Source organism: Lycorma delicatula, chromosome 10 (assembly GCF_047948215.1).
Source record: "Lycorma delicatula isolate Av1 chromosome 10, ASM4794821v1, whole genome shotgun sequence".
NCBI classification, from domain to species: Eukaryota; Metazoa; Arthropoda; class Insecta; order Hemiptera; family Fulgoridae; genus Lycorma; species Lycorma delicatula.
In genome coordinates this window covers 99,679,409-99,706,345 of record NC_134464.1, presented here as the reverse complement: position 1 = coordinate 99,706,345, position 26,937 = coordinate 99,679,409, and the positions used below count along the sequence as shown (strand labels likewise).

At 27.6% G+C, this 26,937-nt stretch overlaps 1 protein-coding gene across 1 annotated transcript in view; it reads left to right on the top strand.

Moving 5' to 3' along the window:
- Cph (BCL11 transcription factor chronophage) overlaps positions 1-26,937 on the top strand; it is a 356,331-nt gene that overhangs the window by 56,631 nt on the left and 272,763 nt on the right. The window lies entirely within an intron of this gene.

Here is a 26,937-nt window from a genome sequence, read left to right as displayed (position 1 = left end):
TTTCTCTTTATATTTATCATCTTCTCTTATTTTTTTTTATTCTTCCCTTGTTCTTACCTTATTATTCCTTTTCATATTAATTTTCTAGTCTTTTTCTTAAAGATATATTTCTTCACGTTATCTTTCTCTTTCTTGTGTGATTGTTTCTTTTTCATTTTTAATTATTCACCAAATAATTCAATAATAAAAACTGGGTATTTTACACCTTAGGTCAAAATTAACATTCGTAAACAGTATATAGGAGTTTACTAAACCGTATAGTTTAATTATCATTAACTTTTATTTATACCACACACCAGAAATCTAAAACCTTTGTTAATCAGCAACTGACGAAGATATGAGAAATACTGATCTAATAATACGAGTAATTAAGGGACTTTTACTCTATCCTAATATTTCATGTAAGATTGTTGAATTTAATAATTGTATAGATATTTGATGTTAAACAAAACTAATATTTCAACAACTGTGTTACTGTCCACTTTATTAAAAAATTCGAAAATCGTATTTCACTTTCGAATGAAATAAGTTTAAATGAAGTGCAGCAAAAAATGTGTGTATGTAATTTAATAGGTACAAGGAAGTCATGTAGTGTCTATATCAGATTTTTATCCTATATGTTAAATTAACCGTAACATTTAATTTAAAATCATTTTTTATCATTCTTACTTTAAATTACGGCGTAAAAGATAGTTTATTTAAAAAATTTAGAAAGAAAGTTTACAGGTAAGAAAATTATAATCTGTTAGGAAATTGAGTTTAATTCTTAACGAAAGAAAATAGAATTGTACATAACACGAAATGAATCTAACTCGGCTGTAAAGTTTATTATAGTACTATGCTAAAGTTATTTATATATATATATATATACATAAGAAAATAAATAAATACTTATAGCTGTTTTGAAGTTGTGTTAGCAAATAATTTACGGCTATATTTTATACTATAATAGCTAGCCATAGAACTTCATTTGTAAACAGTGTAAAGATAATTAAAATTGTAAAGCCTTGGTAAAAAAAGTAAAAAGTAAAAAAAAATAAAACAGTTAAGAAAAATATTATAACAATAAAGATTACACGTTGGCAAGACTGTATGATAAAAGATGATAAAAAAATTTGTAACGAAAAGATCATAAAAATGTTCTAATCGTGAATTTATTTCTTATACCGCAACGTAATAATATAATTTTTATAGGTGAAATAATATCAGTGAAACTAAATTATACTTTCATAGTATAATACTATAGTTATGACGTTTCATTAAATTGACTAATAATATCTTTAAAAATTGGCAATTGGAGTATTATTAGAATTCTTAAGGGTAAAAATTTTGTTCGTAAGATTCTTACTCAAAGAAAAACGGCAGATATTTTTCCTAATTTAAAAATTAGACCGCTTCTATGACTCTGTGAAATTCTTATTTAACGTATAAATTCAAAAATGAAATTTTTATTTTTATTTTATTTATTTTTATTTTAAGGCATCAACTAAACAGATTATTATCACCGTATAATCAAGAGCAATAGAAGAATATTTCATCACTTTAAAGTAAAAAAGAAAAACTGTAGGAGAATTTCAGGAAAAATCTACAAGAAAAGAGATAAGAAAAATTTTTGAAATATATACATATATATAAATATGTTATAAAAAACCCAATAATTACGAACGTAATTCATAAACGACTGAACAAGCAAATAATATAGAATTTGTACAGGGATTCTCAATAAACAGAAAATGTTTTGGAAACCAAACGAACTTGAATTCTGTCTTTTCATAGAATTTAGATTTCTTAGAAGAATGTAAATTATAAAATTTGATAATATAAATACTTATACTATTAAAAATAAAGTGATAAAAATATTTTCTTTGCGTTATACTGTTTTATTTACAATCATTTTCTCAATGGTATAAAATAATAATGACGTGAAGGAAAGGTGTTTGGAAGTAAAAGGAAGTATTTTGGTAATACTCCCAAGACAATACAATAATAGTCCAAACAAACCGTAATACAGTTTAAAATAAAATGAATAAAACATAACTAAAGATATTTACAAAGTCGTAACAAATTACGCATAAATTAGCAAGTAATAAAATAGAGCAAGAAAGGATAAATGGTCGATAAAACAAAGATAAGGACGATAATAACCGCACAACAGTCTCAAGATCAAATAGAAACAACCTTTCCAATCGTCTCACATGCTCACTATTATCCAACTGGTTAACAGCCAGATGGTTTTATGCATGTTAAGTTTAATTATATACTTAAAATATAGTTGAACAAAGCGTAGAAATTATAAAAATAACAGTATAACGAGTTGATAATGAATTTTCGAAAAAAATCATCTTTAGCGATGAGGCACATTTTTACTTACCAATTTTGTCATTGAGGAAAGCTGTAGAATTTGGAGATCAGAAAATAAAAAAAAAAGACTGAAGAACTTCCTATGCACCTTCGATAGGTCACGGTTTGTTTTATGCGGACTTAAGGCTGAAAAATCGATTGAACGAACATTACTTCTTCAAAAATGAAAATAGAGGTGTCATTACCGTCGATGGGAATCTATATTTTGAGATATTTTCAAATTTTTTATAGCCTAAAATTAATGATATGGATGTGGGAAACATGTATTTTAATAAGACGGTGCAATACGCCACATTGCCAATGAAACCATGCAGTTATTGCAAAAAAAAAGTAATGGTCATGTTATCTCGCGGCGAGGTGATGTGAATTAGCTGCCAAGATCATGTGTCTTGACACCGTTGACTTTTTATTTTGAGATGATCTAAAGGATAAAGTGTGCATCAATAAACCAGAAATAATTGAGGATCTCAAAGAAGGAATTCGACGCAACATTGCCGACATTTCCCAGCAATTATGTCAAAATATTTTAGAAAATCCTGTCAAAAGAGTGAACATGTCCAGTCAAGGGACATGTTCATTTGTCAAATGTTTTGTTTACATACAACCTTCATGCTCCTACTCATTTTTTTTCGTCTTCAGTCATGTGAATGATTTGATTTGAAGTCCCGAGTTAACCACTAGACCAGCCCGGTAGGCTGGAATATTTTCCTGGAAGAATCAAGGAAAATCATATGCTTATCACAGCAGCATTATAAATTTAATGTTTATAATTTATCTAATCAAAATTAAATAACTCTTACTGTAGATGTTTTTTTATTGTGGAAATAATTTAACGGAAAAATAACATTTTTAATACATGTTTACAAGTCCCTAACGTTTTTATTACTGTCGTCTAGATTTTCCAATCTGTTACACATCACTGAAAAAAATATTACCCTCAATAAAATATATTTTTTCCATTGATAATATCCATTAATTTTTTTTTTACTTAAGCAGAAATTTGGCTATTTAAAATATCTACGTTAATTACCGACGAAGTTGAGACATTAACGCTTAACGTATCTTTATTGCAATGTGTTTCTTTATAATAGCTAAAATCGTTTAACTTAAAATGTGTCACAAAGAAGAGATCAAACGGTTATTAAAGCTTTTTTTACAATTATATATTTTATTTAATTTTTTTGTTGATATTTAATGCTTTAAGTTTTTTTATTTTGTCTTCGTTAATGATGTTTTTTTTTTTATTTCCTTTGATTTGTCACAGTAAACATGATTATGTGTAGTATTTGAAGAGGTCGAGAGTTATATTTTCAATGAAATTGTTCTGAACTAATTTTACTCATTAAGGGAAAGTAGCGTAATTTGAAATACAGAAATTTAATTTTTTTATTTAATTAATATAAACTAATCATCTCCCTTAAATAATTTTAGTTTTCGATGAAGGTTACATTTTTTCCTTTTTCTTTATATATACGTATAAACTAATTTTCTCAACATAAATAGTAATAATTTTACAGGAAATAGACTTTTTTTTTGAGGTAGATGAACCTCATTTACGGGCGCCGAAGCAGTGTTGGACTAACAGGTTCCGCAAGCTGTTACAGAAAAATGCGTATGTATTCCTGCGCATTACCGACTAAAATTCAATCCCTGGCGACCCCACCTCTTGGGAAACAGCTAATAAAGCATTACTTTCGAAGGGGGATATGGGATAAGCGCCCACACACACATTCGGTCTCTACAAGCAAACATCATCCATACCAGACCACTAACACGCACACACTCCACACCACAAATACCTAAAGGAGGAAACAACCCCAAAAAATAGAACACCTAACAGATACTAAGACGTACTACACACATTTATACATTCATACAATCAAGCCAACACAAGAAAAGCGCACAACAATCATGAAGACATAACTTATCCACCGAAGTACACTCAAAAGTTAATTAAATTTCCACAATCTCACCCAGAGTACACGAAACACACACCCACCATCTAACACACAACTCAACTACTTACCAACCTTATCACTTACTTATACGACCGTCAGCCATAATCATTAAAAACGTGAGCAACGCTCTCAGGCACCAGGATTGGAGTGTCCACTGCCTCACCGCACCAAAGCGACCCCTCTCATGCTCGAGAGGTCCAACAAGGCACTCAGCCGCAGACCTGTCCAACCCGGCACCCTCTACAGAATATAGCCTAAAATCTATACATAATTATACTACTGTACTTATAAAATAATTATACTATAGCCTAGAAATTCATAAATAATTAAATTTTATTAATTATTTCCATGTGGTAGACGATAAACAAAATATACAGGATAAATTTTGCAGTCGTTGATTATAAATATAAAACTTTAAGTAAAAATTTAATAACGCATGCAATCTAACAAATTTAAAAAGATTTTTTAAAATTACAAAAAGGGTTTTAAAGATACCAGATGAAAGAATTATGTATTTTATTTTTATATGGCGAATATGGATTTTACAGAAATTGTTTTTACGACTTTTTTATTTTCATTCGGTTATATTCTTGGAAGAACTGTTCTATGAGTAGTATAGTAGAAAACAATAACAAGAATCATAAAAATAGCAGATTGATGAAACAGTAGAGAAAAAATTCTGATGTGGCCACCACATGGCTTCCTTGTATGCCTATTAAATTACATAGACAATTTTTTTTTTTTTTTTTAAATGAAAAGTACCTAAAATTTTATTCCGTTAATAACTTCTGATATTTTTTCATATTTGTTTTTTTTTATTGCTACTGTTGAATTATTATTTACCGTAATTTTTTTTTTACAATCGGAGGTTAATAAGTTTTAATAAATCAATATATTTAAATTAAAAAAAAAGTTAAAAAAGGTAGATGAAGTCTGATTCGAACCGATGTGTCTTCTCCTTATAAGATCCAAAATTTCATTAATTAAATTTTTATTTGGCTATAACTCTGGAACCAAAGAAAATAAGTACAACTTACGATATATCGTTGAAAAGCTCTCAATCAGGGTTTATTACTGCAGTTATGAAAAAGTTCAAAATTCAATTTTTTGGGGATTTTGGGCTTTTTTTGATACTTTTGGTACAGTCGATTGCAATCAAAAGGAGAGGTGCACAACTAGATGTTAAAACGGTCCTAAATCCAAAATTTCAACATCCTACGGCTAATCGTTTTTGAGTTATGCGTGATACATTCGTACGTACACACGTCATGCCAAAACTAGACAAAATGGATTTAGGGATGGTCAAAATGGATATTTCCATTAAAATCTGGAGACTGAAATTTTCGCGATCACAATACTTCCTTTACATCGAACAATGAAGTAAAAATAAATACAAAAAGAAAAAATTAAAACAGAAACAGAAAGGAAATGAATGAAGGATTGAATAATGCACAACAATCAGCGGGTGTAATTACACCAATGGAATTACTAAGATCTAAAAAACTAAACCCACCGGGTTGGTCTTGTGATGAACGCGTCTTCCCAAATCAGCTGATTTGAAGGTCGAGAGTACCAGCAAAGGCAGTCCTAGTAAAGGCAGTTACATTTGAATACTAAATCGTGGATACCGGTGTTCTTTGGTGGCTGGGTTTCAATTAACCATACATCTCAGGAATGGTCGAACAGAGAGTGTACAAGAACTACACTTCATTTACACTCATACATATCATCCTCTGAAGTAATACCTGAACGATAATTCTCTGACAGTAAACAAGGAAAAATATAGAAATATCTACAACGCTAGCCGCTAACGTTTTTTAACATCCTCACCGTGGTGATTTCAACATTTGACTTGCTTGCCATGCCACATAGTTGAACCATATGTCCATATTTATTTCAAAATTGCTGAGTATAAAGCAGCTTATTAAGCAAAGGTAACTCAGATCTCTTAACTAGGAGGAGTGGGATGTGAAATTAGGAATTTCAAATATGATTTACTTCTTTTGGTCATGTATTTTTTTCTTTCGTACGTAAAATTTTCATATAAGTAAAACTTTTATGGTTTATTTGAATTCATAAATTCTTAATGACGTAATGATAGAAGCAGTTTCAAAATTTGTGTAATACTAGTTATATAAGTATTATATTAACATTATGTTTAAAGTATAAATGTATTTTCTGTATTAAAAAAAAACTACATTTTTTTATCAGATTGTCTAATAGAAATATATTAAAAATATATGTTTGTTATATATGTTTAAAACCTTAGTTTCTTCCAAAAATTTATTATTATATAATACGAAACATGTATAACATAATAAAAATAAATATAAATTTCTTTAAAGCAAAATTGAAAACCAAAAGGAGTGAAATAGTACGAGGTCAAAGTTCAATCGGAGTCATGTCTGTTTAAGTGACAAGTCGTAAACTTGTGTGGACTCCATAACTAACATAAGATTATGCATTGTTTCTTCTCGCCAGGGTGCCGTAAGATGTTGCTTGTCGTATATTTGGAAGAAAACAGCTATCCTATCATGAACTTAAAGTTACACAAGTTACATACTATGTTGACCACAACATATAAGAATAACGTATAGTATATGTATATATAATATTATATTATATTATATATAAATAAATATAAACTCGGTATACTAACAGATTTGAATAAAGACTTTTTCATATAGTATAGACCGAGTTCTTGTACTGCGTTATTTTTGCTTGTCATACTAAATTCAAATCTTTCTTATATAGGTAGGCAATATAAGTATACATAGAAATATATGTGGATTGAAAATTAGTCACTGACTGTATCTTGTGTTTTATTTTTGCCAAACTGGTTATGATTTATATTATACTGTAACATATGAAGATGTTTTGCGCTGAATTAAGATGTTAAAATATATATACTCAGTTATAAAACTCCACTTATAATTTATTCATATTCCTGAAAAGACAATTATAAAAAAATTACATTTTTAAATTTTATTTAGGTGTAAACTGATTGGATATTTTATTTTAAAATAGATTTTATGTCAAATAATCGTTATATATATATATATATATGTGTATGTGTGTGTGCGCGCGCATGCGTGTATTGTATTGTCACAATGTATGTAATATAATGATTCACATTAATTGAAAACCTGTGTTTTTAATCTCGCCCTAAAAAAATAAGTGTTTTAATTAAAATCAATTTCTATAAATTTACCATTTATTTGTTATTGTTTCACTGCATCAACCTGCCTATCAAATGATTTTTTTTTTTTTGTCTTCAGTCATTTGACTGGTTTGATGCTAGTCGTTTCATTTCAGTATACCCTCTACATCCTACATCCCTAACAATTTTTTTTACATATTCCAAACGTGGCCTGCCTACACAATTTTTCCTTTCTACCTGTCCTTCCAATATTAAAGCGACTATCCCAGGATGCCTTAGTATGTGGCCTATAAGTCTGTCTCTTCTTTTAACTATATTTTTCCAAATGCTTCTTTCTTCATCTATTTGCCGCAATACCTCTTCATTTGTCACTTTATCCACCCGTCTGATTTTTAACATTCTCCTATAGCACCGCATTTCAAAAGCTTCTAACCTTTTTTTCTCAGATACTCCGATCGTCCACGTTTCACTTCCATATAAAGCGACATTCCAAATACACTTTCAAAAACCTTTTCCTGACATTTAAATTAATTTTTGATGAAAACAAATTATATTTCTTACTGAAGGCTCGTTTAGCTTGTGCTATTCGGCATTTTATATCGCTCCTGCTTCGTCCATCTTTAGTAATTCTACCTCCCAAATAACAAAATTCTTCTACCTCCATAATCTTTTCTCCTCCTATTTTCACATGCACTGGTCCATCTTTGTTATTTCTACTACATTTCATTACTTTTGTTTTGTTCTTGTTTATTTTCATGCGATAGTTCTTGCCTAGGACTTCATCTATGCCTTTCATTGTTTCTTCTAAATCCTTTTTACTTTCGGCTAGAATTACTATATCATCAGCAAATCGTAGCATCTTTATCTTTTCACCTTGTACTGTTACTCCGAATCTAAATTGTTCTTTAACATCATTAACTGCTAGTTCCATGTAAAGATTAAAAAGTAACGGAGACAGTGAACACCCTTGTCGGACTCCCTTACTTATTACGGCTTCTTTCTTATGTTCTTCAATTGTTACTGTTGCTGTTTGGTTCCTGTACATGTTAGCAATTGTTCTTCTATCTCTGTATTTGAACCCTAATTTTTTTAAAATGCTAAACATTTTATTCCAGTCTACGTTATCGAATACCTCTTTTAGGTCTATAAACGCCAAGTATGTTGGTTTGTTTTTCTTTAATCTCCCTTCTACTATTAATCTGTGGCCTAAAATTGCTTCCCTTGTCTCTATACTTTTCCTGAAACCAAATTGGTCTTCTCCTAACACTTCGTCCACTCTCCTCTCAATTCTTCTGTATAGAATTCTGGTTAAGAGTTTTGATGCATGACTAGTTAAACTAATTGTTCTGTATTCTTCACATTTATCTGCCTGTGCTTTCTTTGGTATCATTACTATAACACTTTTTTTGAAGTCTGACGGAAATTCCCCTTTTTCATAAATATTACACACCAGTTTGTATAATCTATCAATCGCTTCCTCACCTGCACTGCGCAGTAATTCTACAGGTATTCCGTCTATTCCAGGAGGTTTATCAAATGATAAAGTTTAGTTTCTTTACCATTTTCTAATATGATTAATCTGTCTAGTCATATCATAAAATTAAGAATCCCACAAATCGTTTTTACTTCCTTGTACGAAGTAAAAGGAAATACTGTGATCGGTGAAAAATTTCGGTTTTCAGATTTCAACGGAAATATCCATTTTGATCATCCTTGAATCCATTTTGACTAGTTTCGGCGTGACGTCTGTACGTACTTATGTATGTATCTCGCATAACTCAAAACCTATTAGCAGTAGGATGCAAAAATTTTGGATTTAGGACTGTTGTAACATCTTGTTTTGCACCTCCCCTTTTGATTGCAATCGACTGAACCAAAAGTGTCCAAAAAAACCCAAATCCAAAAAAAAATTGGATTTTTATTAAATTGTTCTTAACTGCAGTAATAAGGACTCATTGAGCGCTTTTCAACGATGTATAATAAGTGGTACTTATATTCTTGGTTCCAGAGTTATAGCCAAATAACCGTTTAATTAATGAAATATTTGGATCTTAGAGGAAGCCACATCGGTTCGAATCCGACTTCATTTCTTATTTTTTAACTTTTATTTAATTTAAATATATTGATTTATTAATAATTATAAACCTCTAATTTTAAAAATGTTTTACGACGAATAATATCAACAAATAAAATATGGAAAAATATCAGAATTTATTAATGAAATAAAATTTTATGTACTTTTCATTTTAAATTATGTATATGTATTTTAATACAAGGAAGTCAAGGAAGTCCATGTGATGTCCACATGAAATTTTTATCTATTGGTTTAATAGTTTTATAAATGTACGATAACGGTTGGTTTTAGTATAATGCGTCATTAAAAAATAAATAAATTAAAAAAAAATATTATGTCTACTTGCAATAAAGATTAGATAAGAGAACGTTATTGCTTTGCATATATGTTTTTATAATTTAACTTAAAAGTAGGATGGAAAAAGGTCTGTAACGAGATTATAATTTTGTTCAGAATTATTGAAAATGTCAACCCTTTTTTTAAAATGGGTACAATTTCTTCCTATAACCTTTGAAACATTGATTATAAACTTTTTAAAACGACTTTGTTATAGGCTATATTATTCATTCTTCATGTTTAAAAATTATTTTAATTTAACCCTGTCTGTCATCTAGTTCAATATTTTGTGCTGTTATGCTAAAATATCTTATGGATTCAGTCTCGTTTGAACTGGTCCAAAAGAACTATAAATAATATATCTGTATATAATATATTTATATATAATATATATAAATATATTTATGTGTATATAATAATAATATATTTATATATCTGTTATTCTATATGTTATGTATACTATTATTTTACAAATATTTAATTTTTTCAATTTGTAAAAATTAATTAATTCATTTTTTTAAATTAAATAACAGTAAACTAATAATGATGAAAACCTATTTACTAAAATGTAATAGTAGTAACGTGTTACATTAATAAACAGAATCTACTTATTGACGCAATAAGAAAATATGTGACCTATATTAGTTTTTGTTTTCTAGGTAACCTACTTTTTAATGCAAAGTAAAATTTAAATAGCATATGTTGAAAACATACACACACTTTGAATCGTAAAATAATTTATCAATATAACGTAGAATAAATAAATTAATAGTTTATTTGATCCAAATTTTTAATTAATAGATAAATTTATTTATACATTTATATATATTTTACATTATTAATATTAATAAATTTTGTTTGATTTCAATAGAAATATTATTTATTATAAAATATTTTTAAACGTATGTTTTACATACATTTCATATTTTACAATTTAAGGAGTATTAAACTGATTTTATATATTAAATTTACTCATTTATTTTTTGGAAACTTAAAATTTGTATAAAAGGTATAATACACCTCCACCGGGTAGTCATAAAGGTAATTTCTACGATTATTATTTTTAAAAAAACCGTTAATATGAACTGTTAAAAAATTTCTTACGACAATGCGTTCGAAAAGTTGCTGTGCAGTGGTATTATGGAAGTGTAATGACGAAAATTTGTTAATTATTATTTTGTATTTATATTTTATTATTTTATAGAAACAGATATTACAATAGCTCGAATAGTTTATAAAAGGTGTTGAAAATAACCTTTTCCAAAATCAATGCAACCGTTTCACTTTGTTTTTAAACACTTTAACCAGCTGATATGCTGGAATTTCTCGTACGTATGCCGTTATAAAGTTTTTAATTTCGTCAATTGTGCGTGGTCTATTGTGATACACCGCTTGTTTCACTGCCCCCCTCCCCATAAAAAGTAATCTTAAGGAGTTAGATCGGTCGATCGTCCAGGCCACAGATCGCTCAAAATGATTCGTTCACCCAAGAAATTTCATTAAAAAAATCACTGTATGTTAGCTTTGTGGCACCAACTAGTTGAAGCCAACTGTGACTGATTTCCACTTCTGTTAACTGTGTTCTCACTAATGCGCGTTATAACTCACACCGACCCATACTCCAATTTTCTCTTCGTGTAAAAATTGTTCGTGTAATTCATGGTGATTTGTTGTCGAATACAGTCGTGTATTTTGTAAATTAATTTACCTTCCCAGATGAAACCAAGCTTCATCTGTAAAAAACGTAATGTCGTGGGTATCTACGAAATTTTTGTCAATAAAACTTTTGACAATAATTTATTTAATAAGATAAATAAATTAATATGTAGGTATCAGTTCTTGAAAACACATTTCTTTGAGGGGAAATGTTTCAGTTCTTTTTTTTTTGCAGCTTTATGTGCGGTAACAACAACTCCGATATTTTGCTACTGTGCTAACTTATGCGTTGACTTTCATGGACTTTCGGCCATAGCATCCGAATTATCAAGCAGCTTCTGTTCGTATAGTTTAGATGGTCTTCCATTTCGATCAGCGTCTTTAACAGAGACTGTTGCCCGAAATTTTTTGATAAAGACCTCGAACAGCATTACTTTGAGGAACAAGAGTATTTTGAAACTATTCAAAAAACTTATGCTTCACTAAATCGGTATACTGTTACTTTCAAAAACACGTGTTCAACGTTTCTCTACTGAAAAAACTAATTAAGTTTCCCGCAGTTATTGATTCTGATAAACGAAAAAACGCGGAACGCAACGAAGCAAGTTTAATCACAATTCAACAATTGACCTCTTTGTTTATTACTGGTTCAACGAACCCACAGGGCAACCAACTTAACGTCGAAAGAACAGAATGCACCAAATAATTCTTGAGCATATTGCACACGAATTTCCGAACGTACTGTATTATATGTTAAATACGTAATAAAGGAATTGTTCAGTATCATCTTTTACAGTTATGGATCATGGCAACATTTAAACACTAAAATATTTTTTCCAGTTATCTTTTGCTCGTCCAATAGAGTTTTGATAAAATCAACTGAGTTTTCAATGCAGAGCTTTAGGAGGTTCAAAGATACCATATTTTTGCCTATTTTCCAAAACGGAATAATTGTTAGGTGTCAAATCACATGAATTTGTTGTCATTCAGTTTTTTTTTTTGGGGGGATTCTATTCGTTCAGAATACGTTTGATTGTTATATTCTTATATTCTCAATTCTTATAAAAGGATACCCCATATCCTTATAAAAGGATAATAAGAATTGCCCCCATTTTAGTGCCAAATAATGGTAGAGCCATTGTCAAAATCATGGTTGTGTAATAACTGATATAAAATCTCTTAATATTTTAAATATACCGTTACTCTTTTGTCATAGAAATAAAGTCCTAACACGATTGGAAAAAAATTGTCAAGGAACTACGGCTATATTCTATAAAAATGTATTTATTTTTTATATCTTATTCAGGGAAAGTTATGTTAAATAAAATTTAAAAACAAAATTGAAAGGGTTAAAATTTATGATGTATGTTTTTTATATTAAGTTTTACTTTCTTCGTGACATTTAATTTTTTCTTTTACTTCCGCATTTATATTTTACATCCATTATAACTCACCTTTATTTAATTGACGATATATATTAAACATTTCAAGAAAATCAAGTGATATTTTATTTATTTCTCTTTAATATAAAATAAAATTAATTCCAATCAGCATTGAAAAAATTAGGACTGTTATCCGCAATTTAAAACAGTTACTATATTATATTGACTAATTTATATTAAAAAAAAAATATTATATTAATGTAAAAAAAAAATTATTAAAGATTTCGTGAAAAAGAATTAAAACGTATAATTAATTTACTGCAATAAAAAAATAATAATTAATATCCCCTAATCAAAAAGAAATATAATGATGTATTCAGGAAATTGGGATAACATAAATATACTGTGTTTTCTTTTATAATTATCATAATTAATATATACACTAACACGTTCTGGCATGTCAAAAAGTTGGGCAAAACTGTTCCTCACGAATTGTTTTTAAAGTTATGCAGATGGATTATTCTGTTGATTGTTATGTACACTCAAGCGTTTCTAAAGTTTTCTTTCATTTTGTTTTGTAAAGACCACCAACAGACTAGCTTAAGAAAAACGGCTTTAACAAATGAAGTAATTATCCTTGATAGTAATTTTAACCTGATAAGAATTTTGTTTAATATTCTGTAAATAAAAAAAAAAACAATAATAATTTAATTAACTTTCTATTCTATTTAAATGATTAAGTCAAATAAAATAATAAGAAATCAAATAATGGAAACTTGGACATAAAATCACGGTGATATAATTTAAAATACTGAACATATTTATTATGACCGAGATTCAAACCCGGAACGTTCTTGATTAAAGCAGTCGACAGTGTGGGTCTGTTTTAAGTAAATATTTTTAGGTCGAAATCATTTAGGAGTTTTGAATTATTTTGTATATACGTATTACTTTTAGTGGCGTAGAAGAATTAATGATTAATTCACCCCACATAAGCTCAAAAGCTTTTGTTTGTAAATATGGATTGAATATGTAACTTATGAATAGTGCCATGTCTAACAGAGATTCAAACCCGTGACCTCCCGGTTAAAAGGCTGAGATATTACCGCTCCCATCACACAGGTAGATGTCTTTAATTTATCTGTTTGAATATGTGTTGCTTTCTGTGGACTTTATACTATGAGCCGAATTCGTTAAATATTTATTTTCCTTGTAGATTATTTTTGTTTTGAGTAAATCAATGAAATATTCTTACAATTTATGTTTAATTATCCTTTTAAAAATACCGTAATAAGGGCCATTATTCAGAATAACTTTAATTTTATATTAAGAGTTTTCTGGAGGTTTATCAGTCAATCTGTAACTTTACATTTATCAAACGTAGTTTTTTTTTTTCATAAATGTAATATATATATAAAGGAAACATATAACTTAGGTAAGAATGCACCGCCGGCCTCATTATCGCGAGTGGTAGCGTCTTAGTCTTTCACCTGGAAGTCCTGGGTTTGAATCCCGGTCAGGCATGGCATTATTCATACTTTAAAAATTTCCATTCGGGATAAATGATCATAGCAGTCCATCCTCGCACATCTCATTAAATAAAAGAAAAAAGACTGTTCCGTAATCATATTTGCTTTCTTTAACAGTTATGATGTTCATTATATAATTATTCAGTATGATAAATAAATTAAAAGTATCACTTTTTAAGTTTAATGTCCCTTGTATTTAAACAGGTTTAATATCATTTCATTCTTCACTCTTTTTACTAAGCCTGCTAAAGGTGGGTTTTATCTTTAGAAATCGTTTTAAAAATTTTGGATGATTTTAATTTGGTGTTAGGTTGATCAATTAGAAAAATTATGACATTTTAATATACATTTATTTCGATTAATTTACGGACACAACAACGTAAAAATAAATAAAAAATTAATCAAGCAAATAACTTTGTATTTATAATAAACAATGAGTTTTTTTTTTGGTTATTTTAAATAATTTATGGGTAGATATTATAATGTTAATAATTTTTAACAAATTAAACTTATACTCTTATGTAGATAGTATAATTTACTTGATAAGTTAATAACGGAAAAACTAACTTGCCTTGATTTTATTATTACACAAACCTATTATTATTGTTAATATTATCTATCATTAACCAGTTTTATTATAATTTATAGGAATATATCTGGTCAAATAATCGTTATTTGTGTAAAATGATGTTTTAAAATAATTATTTAATTTATTATGATTGATCGTTTATGCTACACTAAAAGCAACAAAGATCTGACAACGTGTCTGACCAGAATAAATGTTTTATAAAATCTTAATTAAAAAAGTAATTTTCTGTACAAAGTAATTTTTTTAACGTTACAGGTAGAAAATTTTTTAAAATTAATTACTGTCACGTAAAATAGATTTAACAACAAATTATTACGAGTACATTAATAATATAATTCATATCTTTAAAAATTAAGAATAATTAATTTTTAAACTTCTCTTGTCGATAAGTGTAACCTAACAAGTAATCCTATTAAGAAAAATAACTTATTTGTGTTAAAAATTTTATTTTATATACATTTTTTTTACCTAGATTTAAATAAATAAATAATAAAACAAATCATGAAATTTGATAAGACAATTGTAATAATTACTAAAAGGAATTTCTACTTAAAGAATTAACGGTATTTTTTTTATGAGTTTTCAAGTTATACTTCATCTTTAATAAATAATATTAATTTTTTATTTAAAAAAAGGCAAAAATAAGATTTATTATTTGTACAAAACATAACAATAAGTAATTGGTTTAATAAAGACTAAGGGGCCCTTGTTGCTCAGCAGCATCAGCAAATTAACTTCAAGTTGAAACAGATAATTTACTTCGTTGTAAGACTTCCTTCCAGACAACATTTAGCTGTGCGTCAACCGTTAGTTTTTATCTCCACTTTTAAATTTATCAAACGCCTGAAAGGGCATCATACGATTGTCAATGGTTAAAAAAACTGGCAACACGGTTGTTTAATGCACAGCTTACACACACATACACAAACTTAATTTTAAATATTTATCATTTCAGTTAATTATAATATTTTTTCGTTTATTTAATTTAATGATTCTAACTAAAGCGCGCGCGCATACCGTATTTAATTCGCGCGTGAGTAGCAGTACTAGCAGCAATGGTCGGCACTAACTAAACTAATATAATTTCACATCTTACGTAGTTTAAATTTAGCTTGTACGGTCGGCAGACCGGTGTAGCCGCGAGTCTTAACGCACCAGGTACCGAATCAACCGGACGATCGATTTCGAGACTCAGCCAGACCGAGTTACTTTATTACATTTTAAATATTATTCATTTATTTAATTCTACTCGACCTGTGATGTCACAACATAGCAGTAGTTTAGAGTATTTTTGGGGTAGGTGTACGATTTTGAAAAAAATTTCTTTCTGCATATTGTTAATTTTTTAATTGTTACAAATGTGCCTAAGGAAAATATGACGTTAATTAGACGAAATTTCGATATACTGAGGGTAAATTTCCTCTACAGCCTCACCCGCGTATTAGGTTGAAAATTTAATGACAGCAATACTTCATATGTAGAAGTAATCTCAGTTTTATCAAAATCGGTCCAGTAGTTCTGAAGATATAAGGTGATTTAGAAGGTAATATCGAGCACAGTATTGATTATAAACATCCGGAAAATTTCCATCCGATTTTTTAGGTTCCTTAGGTGTCAAAACGTCAAGATCCGGTGAAAACCACAAATTTCAATAGTGGACCGATTAAATAATTTTCCTTCTAGACCTATCTAGACGGCAAAATAGAATGGTTCAAATAGATAAGATACCTATTTGGTTCAAAGTTTGTTCTTTTGTCTTGTTGATGGCCATGCAAAATATATAAAATTATCTTCGTTTAAAAGAAAATGGAACAGTAGTGTCAGAAGCTGTCAAATTAATTCGAGGCAGAATTACCCGTTATCCAACTATTACACCTATGTTCTGTTAAAACTCCTCTTAAAATTGAGTGATTTTTTTATATATATTAAACAAAATCGAGGTTATGGGACTGTGGAATAATAAAATGGAATCATAATGTATTATAACATCAGGTAACAAATGAAGTTAAACAATTTATTTATAAAAAAAAAGAAAAAAAACTTATAATAGTAGAAGTAATTATTATTAAATAAAAAACTAAAAATGAAAAGTCATAAGGAATTAATATTAAGTGATTTATTAATTTTATGAAATAATATATAAACAATCCTTATTTAATTACGACAAAACTCACACACCCAATACATACATATATATATATATGTTACCAGAAACTTGTTGCTTTTTTATTTATTGTATATCCATTTAACTTTATTTCTTTTTCGTTCTCGTTTGGTTAAGTTATTTTAACTGGACATGGTTGTACATTTTTTTAATATTGTGACAACAGTTGACCTTTGATCTTTTACTGGACAAAACAGAACGGTTTTTTTAAATAGAAAAAAAAACAAAGTTTTTGAGAACCGGACGAAACCTAATAATAATAATAACAAAAGTAAAAAATAAATAAATAAAATTAGATTGTGATTCATTTTAAAGATATACTTTCTGTAATAACATTTCCTTATATCGTATTAATTTATGAATGTTATGAAAATAATATGAATTAAAATCTCACGATTTTATTTACAATTTATGTCAGAAGATATGTATATATATAAATCCTGTTTAATTCACGCTTGTGTGTTATTTTGTATTTAGTTGTATATGATTAATTGATGTTATAATCTAGTCACGTCGACACCTTGTAATACAATAATATATTCACGTATATTTCATTTCTTATTTTTAATACTTATGTTAAATGTTATGGATTGAATTTTATGCAATCAATACATCTTAAAAATATCGGTTCATAATAAATACGTGCATGAATTAATTTCATTTTAATATTTAAATATAATTTACTTGTAAATAATTTATAATTATAAATTATTTCAAAATTATAAAATTTCTATTAATGCATAATTATGATACATAAAACAGCGATTAATTAGAAAATAGTAAATAAAATAACGTATAGATTGCGTGAGAATAATGTCAAAAGATTACTTTGCCGTATTTCTAATATTTTATAATTATAATCGTATTTTTTAAATATTACGTTCTTATAATATTGTAAACGTTTCATTCCTACACAAATTCGTAATAGGTTTAAATATAATTAAACATTGATCCTAAATCTAAAAAATATTTTTCAGTATTTTAAAGATAAATTTAAATAATGAAATGAAATAACATACGTTAACAAGCAAACGATTGGGGACTAAAATAATATTTTTTATTTTTTATTGTGGTAATTAAATAGATTTTTAATTGATCAAATTGATTTCCAACTGTATTCTTTTATCCGATAAAAATGATTTTACGATTTCTGTTTAATAATATTCCTTTATACTCTTAGAAATTTTAAATTCATCAAAATAAATACACGGTTATTTACTGCACCGTCATTTCTTCGGCTGATTACAAAACCTAAATTCACCAATCATCCTTCTTTCCTCCAAATTCCAATTTTGGCTTATTGTCAGCACGTGCGACTCCCTGTGGCGAAGGGAGCACATTACATCCTCCAATAACTAGGGTTCCGTCAGGCTCATTCCTGCTACACCGAAAGGCACTAGCACTGACAGGCCCTTCAGTGGACGGACTGAAAAGGTAATCACTCCGGGAAAAATACTTAAATACATTACTAATCTCCCAAGTTGTGATATTTCAGACTGATCTGAAAGAATTGGAACGCAATCCACAATTCCATCCATAAACAAGACAAATATATAACCGACATTAAATAAAAAAATACTCATCCGATAATAAGAAAAATCCAGCAGCAAGGAACTGTTGTCCAGGTTCTGTGATGAGTAGGGGAATATGACGTTCCAAAATCAAGCCAAAAGATCTTTCAATTTTCGTTTTAACATTAACTTATTAATTTTGTTTCTTTTTACACTTAATCATATATATATATATATATATATATATATATATATATACACACACACACACACACACACACACACACACACACACACACAACGAATTTTCACGAGCGCGCGCACACACACACACTCGCACATATATATATATATATATATACATATATATATAAAGAAAGAGTGAGAGAGAGATTATATCTACAAATAAATATAATATTAATTTATACATGCAATAAATCCACTGTACCAAGATTTTCAAAAAATCAAACATAATTTTAAAACGTATATATATATATGCAAACAAAATCCGAACAAAAGTTTCATCGGTTTAATTTTTGTTTAGTAATGAATACATTAATGTTCAATATAAAATAATGTTCAAAATATTTGTTAAAATATTAGCCCAATAAAACAAACGCACGAGCTGGAAAGAATCGTAATTGTATTTGGATTTTTAACTCAAGCAGATTTGAAAGATATTGATAAGAAGATTTTTAAAGGCTAAAACGTCAATGGAAACTCCATATAAGGTATAAAGAGTTGCGAAAAGGAAAGCTGAAGACCTTGATGAAGAAGAATCTTACAGTGCATGTTCTTTCTAATAGGCAAATGAAATACTGTTCTTAATGTTATTCATTTTCACAAAATAATTTTTTTTTTTTTCAAAACATGTTTTTAAAAACTATTTTTGCTAGAAGTTATTAAGTATTTCTATTTAGTATTTCAATTAAGTATTAAGTATTTCTATAAAGCCTACCTTTGATGAAATCTAAATACTAGTATTATTGATTTAAAAAAAAAAAAAAATCCGATTCTTATTTTGATATATTATTTAAGTAACTTTTTTATCATACTGTAAACAAAGTTCTTGAAAATTTGGGGCTGATTCGATATGACGAAAAAAATGAATTTAAAATTTGGGTAAGAGATTTTATTTGAAATAAAGTTAATTACGGTACAATATAAAAGTCCTGTCTTAGATTTGTATTGATATCTTATAATACTTTCTATGAGGAAATTCGAATTATTTAATTAATCATTGCTTTAAAATTCAACTATTTGCTGTTTGACATAAAAACTAATTTTTAATCCAGTGGTTCTACCCCACTAAAGGGCATTTGTATGTATGTCTGTCTGTGTGTGCGTCCCCCTTAACTTAGCACCGGAATGTACCGATCACTAGCGGAAAATCCCGATTCGTTAGTACATGTCTCGTAGTAAAGGTCAGGTGTATACTTGTTATATTGTTATAAATCGATATGTCACATATTTATCGATACATTTGCGAAATATATATTAATAATATATTTTTCTTCCTTTTACAAGGAAAGGAAGTATTTTGATCACGAAAAATATCGGTTTTCAGATTTCAACAGAAATAACCATTTTGACCATCCCTGAATCTATTTTGACTAGTTTCTTTGGTTTGACATGTGTACGTACTTATGTATGTATCTCGCATGACTCAAAACCTATTAACCGTAAGATGTTAAAATATTGGATTTAGGACTGATGTAACATCTAATTGTGCACCTTCCCTTTTGATTGCATTCGACTGAACCAAAAGTGTCCAAAAAACTCAAACTCCAAAAGATTTAGATTTTGGATTTTTTCTTAACTGCAGTAATAAGCCCTCATTGAGGGATTTTCAACGGTATATTTTTTGGTTTTAGAGTTCTAGCCAAACCTTATCGGTTCGAATCCAATTTCATTTCTTTTCTTTTAATTTAAATACATTGATTTATTGATAATCTGATTGTAAAAAAAATATAAAATAAATAATAAATCAAAAATAACAATAAAAAAAATTATGAAAAAATATCAGAAATTATTAGTTAAATAAAATTGTATGTACTTTTAAAAAAGTGTATATGTATGTTAATAGACGTACAAGGAAGTCATGTGATGTCCACATCAAATTTTTTTATTTATGTATTTATGTTCCTTCATAAAATAATGAACTATTATATAATTATATAATAAAAAAGTAGGCACCGGAATGTAGCAGAAAATCCCGTTTGGTTAGTACCAATTTCTAGAGTTAAATTCTAATTTAACATCGGTATTTCAATTTTTATCATTCAAAAAAATAAAATTTTACACAAGAGCTAATCAATTTTGGACATCTAATAATCCAATTTCGAGACGCCGCCCGTCAAGCCAACCCGCCTGGAGGGTCTAGCTGCGGAGGGCGTGACGAAGGCACGCCTCTGCAGCTAGTGTTTTAAATAAATCGATAAAATATTATTTTACGGAAGTAAAAAAAAAATCAAGACAATAAATTGATTATTTCAAGTCCTGTAGCTTTATAGCCAGCAAAAACTAAATGTTCAATTAATACATTTATCACAACCAAATTTACTGTATGTGGATCGCCACGACGTCTTACGTGGAGGAGTCATGTCGGGGAGAAAAGAACGCTGCTTAGCATCATTGAATTTAGGGAGATATATTGATTGCTAGGAAAGGAAGTTGCAACTATCATTATCTAACACCAATTGCTTTACTTAGCGATCCTGAAACCGATTTGGAACTACGGAATCCAATTGTAGGGTACGACAAGCGATAGTAATATCCATATTTTACAGCGATTCTAGAACAAACTATTGAAGAATATAACAGAAGCGCCGTAGTGTGCGAAAAATATTACACGATTATCAGAGGATTTCCAATTGTTTGAGAGGAGTTACGGCGATTCGGTATAAGATACAAAACGAACCTGAAAAAACATGAGAACTGGCTCGCGGTTATCCAAGATTTGAGGTGGATCTGTTACCTTAGGCTGTACTGCATCTTCAAAATTCTTCGTTTCGACATTTACTTGTTAGTTCTTTGATCTGTTTCACTGTTTCATTCTCTGATTAATTATTTTTTATGTGATCGATAAGATTATTTTTTAGTGTTTTCTTTGATTTTTATGTTCTTAACTTTGGTAAATGTTTTTTGGACTCATCTTTGTATGTACTTATTTATGTTTATTGTATATCTATGTACACTGTGTAAAATAAGTATAGATAGACCGTTCTTTGAGGAATTTCAATCGAAACGCCTATCTGCATCTTTTTTTTTCCTATTCACATTTACTTGTGCTTTCCGTAAATTGGAAATGCTGATTGTAAATTAAATACTGCGGTAAAAAAAAAATTAATTAATACATTGAAAGATCATGAACTCCCTTGAAACATTTTACATGTCTGATATTTTTTGTGAAATATATATTTTGTAATAAATTTTAAAAAAAATATTTTTTTAATTATATTAAAGATCAAAGCGAATAATCTCAGAGCATATTGATATAATTCGCATAAAGTCAAATGAAGTAATGAAGCTTAAGTTATAAGTTGTCAGTCATACCTAACACAAAACAGCGATTAATGCAATCTTACCAATTATATTATTGCAATTAATTGTATAAAGCAGTTGCATAATTTGGTTTTATAAAGAAGCAAAGTAATTACAAAGAGCACTGTTTTCTTTCTTTATTGTCAGTCTATTTATAACTGTTTTTATCTAACTAAGCTTCATTAATTGTATTTAACAGTTTTATATCAGAAACAGATCGTTAAAGTGTTTATTATTTAGCTTTAGGTGTCTAGGATTCAATTTTTGAAACTTGATATTATTGTATTTCAATGACCTCAATTCATGTTACAAATGAGATTTTTTTTAATTTTACAACTGTAAATCGTTGTTAATTAAAAATATTCTTCACAGCTAGATCCATAAATTTTTTTTTTGTGTTTTTTGTAAGGTTCATAATAAATTAATTATTAACTTTGAAGATCTACTTAAACATACAGATATTAAAATCATTCAAGATACAAAAATTGCTACAATGGATTTAATAAATAATGAAAACATATCTGCACGTATTATTTTAAAATAAGATTTAAAACGTTCAATTTAAAAATATTTAAAAAAACTAGTTAAATTTTCTTCAATTTTCCCGTTCGTTGCATAAAATTTAAAACTTAACCCCTCTTTTAATCATGAAGTTTAAAAAAATTATTTTTCCTCTTAGGAACACCCAGTTTTATTTTCTACCTTAAAGGATAATTGTTCTGAAACTTTTTTATATAGTAAAAAATTATCAAATTTAATAACTAATTGAACCATTTAATTAGGCATTCAAAGATATCAAAAAATATAATTTAAAAAATAACTAACGAGAAAACGTTTAGATGTTTAAACAAAATGTGATTTAAAGAAAATGAAAAATTTAATTTTCTATGTAACCCATAGTTGCGGTAAAAGTTGAAAATCATTCCTAATTTATGTAAAAACAAAAAGTATATAAGAATGAATTTAAATACTTATTTTTATTTTCCTTTTCCTTCTTTAGCCGATCACAGGATCGGCAAAAACTGTATTCACCTCTTACACCAACCTTCTCTAATAATGGTACCCTTTATTCTTATAAACATTTCAAAACGTTTAAAATACTACAGCTAAAAAATTACAAAAATTTATATAATTCCTATGTTAAGGAATAAGATATATTAGTAATGATTATGTTTTTGGAGTCATCATTATCAGACTGGTTTGATATTTTTCTCTATTCGTTTCTGTTAGTACTAAACTTAAGTTATAAATATTTTTTTTTTTTTAATTTTTATTTACAATCGGTTACATTGTTTTTAGAACCTTAGGTAATTATATCACGTAAAATCTCATTAAAAAGGAATCCTCATTGAAATTCCTGATAACATATTGGAGCTAAATAGAACTTCTGAGTGTAGAATGTAGAACGTACGCCAAGTACTTGTGAAGAACTATACTTTCTGAAATAAAGTAGAAAACAACAATACCAAAAATCACAAAAGTTGCAGATGATGAAACACTTAGAAAAGAAAAAAAATGTTAATAATGAATGTGGAAAACGGAGAGGAAGAGAATGAATGATTGATTAATGGACGCAGAACACTCAGTGGTTGTCTAGAAAACTATAGATTTACTAAGGTCTAAAACATGTATCCCAGTTGAGTCTTCTAACATCGTCACCGTTGTCCAAAATGTTTATGGACAGATGGTTAACCCGATGATTTAGCCAAAGTTCATATTTCAATCTGAAACGCTAAGTTTCTTCGTAGACGTACCGTAAATCCAAATAATCGTAAACTTCTTTGTATTTAGAAAACCACGGCGCTCAGCTAATATACCTAGCTAGCTAGTTTGTTCTGAAACCGTTGTATGATTTCAATATTTAAGTAATTTAAAATAAAAATATATTTAAATATCAAAATATTATTATCATGTCATATACTACTATGCAATAAAAATTCAAGCAATACTAAACATTAATGTGTAATTTTTAACGGGCAAAGGTACAAAAATGTGCGATGTTTTGATGTTTTTATTTCCTTGTACGAAGTAATGAAAGTATTGTGATCGCGAAAAATTCCGGTTTTCAGATTTCAAGGGAAATATCCATTTTGACCATGTCTGAAACCATTTTGACTGGTTTCGGCGTGACGTCTGTACGTACCAATGTATCTAGAATAACCCTAAAACGATTAGCCGTAGGATGTTGAAATTTTGGATTTAGGACTATTCTAACATCTAGTTGTGCACCTTTCCTTTTGATTGCAATCGACTGAACCAAAAGTGTCCAAAAAAGCGCAAAATTAAAAAAAAATTGGATTTTGGACTTTTTCTTAGCTGCAGTAATAAGGTCTCATTGAGAGCTTACATAATCTTCAACCATATATCACTGGTATTTATTTTCATTGATTCCAGAGTTAAAGGCAAATAAAATTTTAATTAATGAAATACTTGGATCTTAAAAGGGTAAAAGTTACATCGATTCGAATCAGACTTCATTCCTTTTTTTTTAACTTCTTTTTGTTTTTAGTTTAGATATATTAATTTATTCATAATTCTTAACTTCTAATTGCAAAAAATTCTTACGATAAATAATAATTCAATAATAACAATAAAAAAAAAAATTGAAAAAATATCAGAAGTTTTTAATGAATTAAAATTTTATGTACTTTTCATTAAAAAAAAAATGTGTATATTTAATTTAATAGGCGTACAAGGAAGTCATGTGGGGTCCACATCAGATTTTTTTTTCCTATTAGTGGCATATTCCTGTTAGTGAATTAGCAATCAGGTATAAAAATAGTATTTCATAACCTTCTTATTATTAAACGAATAATTATTATAATAATATTAGTAAATAATTTTTTGATTACGTCATAATATTCATAAAGTTAATTATTAAAGTATCTTTTTAGTTATTATTACGAGAACATGATAATAATTGTAATAATAAGAAAAATATTTATAATTTTATAAATTATTATTTAAATGATTATAGATATTTAAAAAAACTTTTACAATAAATTTCTTTTATTTTGTAAAATGTAAAACAAAAGTCACTCTATGAAACGACATATTTAAATTTACAAAACGTTTTCTGTGAAATTATATTATCATCTATTACATAGGTATGCTTATTAAAGGTTATTTGTTCATATTACATACTACATTAGCTATTATTTAGTTTTTATTTGAAATGTCAATAATTCACATTTAAGATTTAAAACTTTTGATTATTGCACCTCAATTATTATTAAATTAATGTAAAATTTTATTAATAATAATAATACTATTACTATTATTATTTTATGTTAAAGTAGATTTTAATATCATATAATTGACCCCGATGAAATTAATTTTGCTATTTGAATATAGTTTACAATGTTTCGATTATTGCAACGTGATTGTAGTTGATTTTGAAATAATAATAATAGTAGTAATAAAAATATCTATAATAATAGTAATGAAAGATAAATCTCTTACGATATATTTCTTCTAAGTTTAATCAACGTCTAAGTTGTCTCTGACTATATATGCAATTTGAACTACTGTGTATAAATCTTTCCATATACCTTCCTATAATTATATATTTAATAATAATTTTTGATCTAACAGAACGAGATCTAGGTAAAAAATAATAAAATTCAGTATTTTTCTGTATTTATGTACAGTTATTTTGATATTTTTTTATTAAAAATTTAAAAAATATGGATTCAATGAAAATTTACTAGATTATGGTCAAAATATTACGTTTATTTTACTGGAATGTACTAAAATATGTTATTAATCAACTTTATTTCTCCTAATGGCTTTGTAATTTTTCATTTATATTTATTTATTTATTTCTAATTACCCATTTTTGGGTAGTTAGATTAACCTTTTTTTATCTGTTTTGATTGTTTTTCGTTTTATTCAATATCCTTTAATTCTTTCTGAGGTTGCTTTCTTCTTTTCTTCTGAAACTTAGATCGTTTTTTGGATTTTGGTTTCATCTTTTAATATTCCAATGAAATTAGTTATGTTTTAAATAATTTCATTTTAATAATTAATTAAATCTTTTTGAATTTATTTAAATCATTTACTGTTTGTTATTATTTTAATTATTTAAGTATTTGTTTTGCAAATTTATTATTGTTTATTCTAAAACTATGACTATAGAAATTGATTCTTATTTAACACATGGTATATTTTATTTATTTATTATTTTCTATATGTTTTTTTGGAAAACTGTTCATTTAAAAATGAAGGGCAGTGGAAATAAAATTCAAAACTTCTAGGAATAATATTTTTTAACAATTAAATCTTTAGTTTATTCAAAATCTCAATCTGAATAACTATTCAAAAATTAAAAATTATTTTATAAAACTGTTTATGTGATGAAAAAGAATTCTTACTGTAAAAGAAATGAAAAAGTTGTAATATCAAAGAAACTTGTTGAAATACTAAGACAGACAGTTTTCTAACATTTTAATGTTAAAGTTTATTCCATATTCCAAATATTTATTTTATGTTTATATATATATATATATATATGCCAGATGCCTGGTATTTGCAGATTCTCTAGCAATATTCAGCAATAATAGAAAGGAAGCACGAGAAGCACTGGAACTCTTACACGAAATAGCTGCCAAAACGGGGTTCAAATGTCATACGAGAAATCAGAATACATGGAAAGGCAAAACAACGACAAAAAAA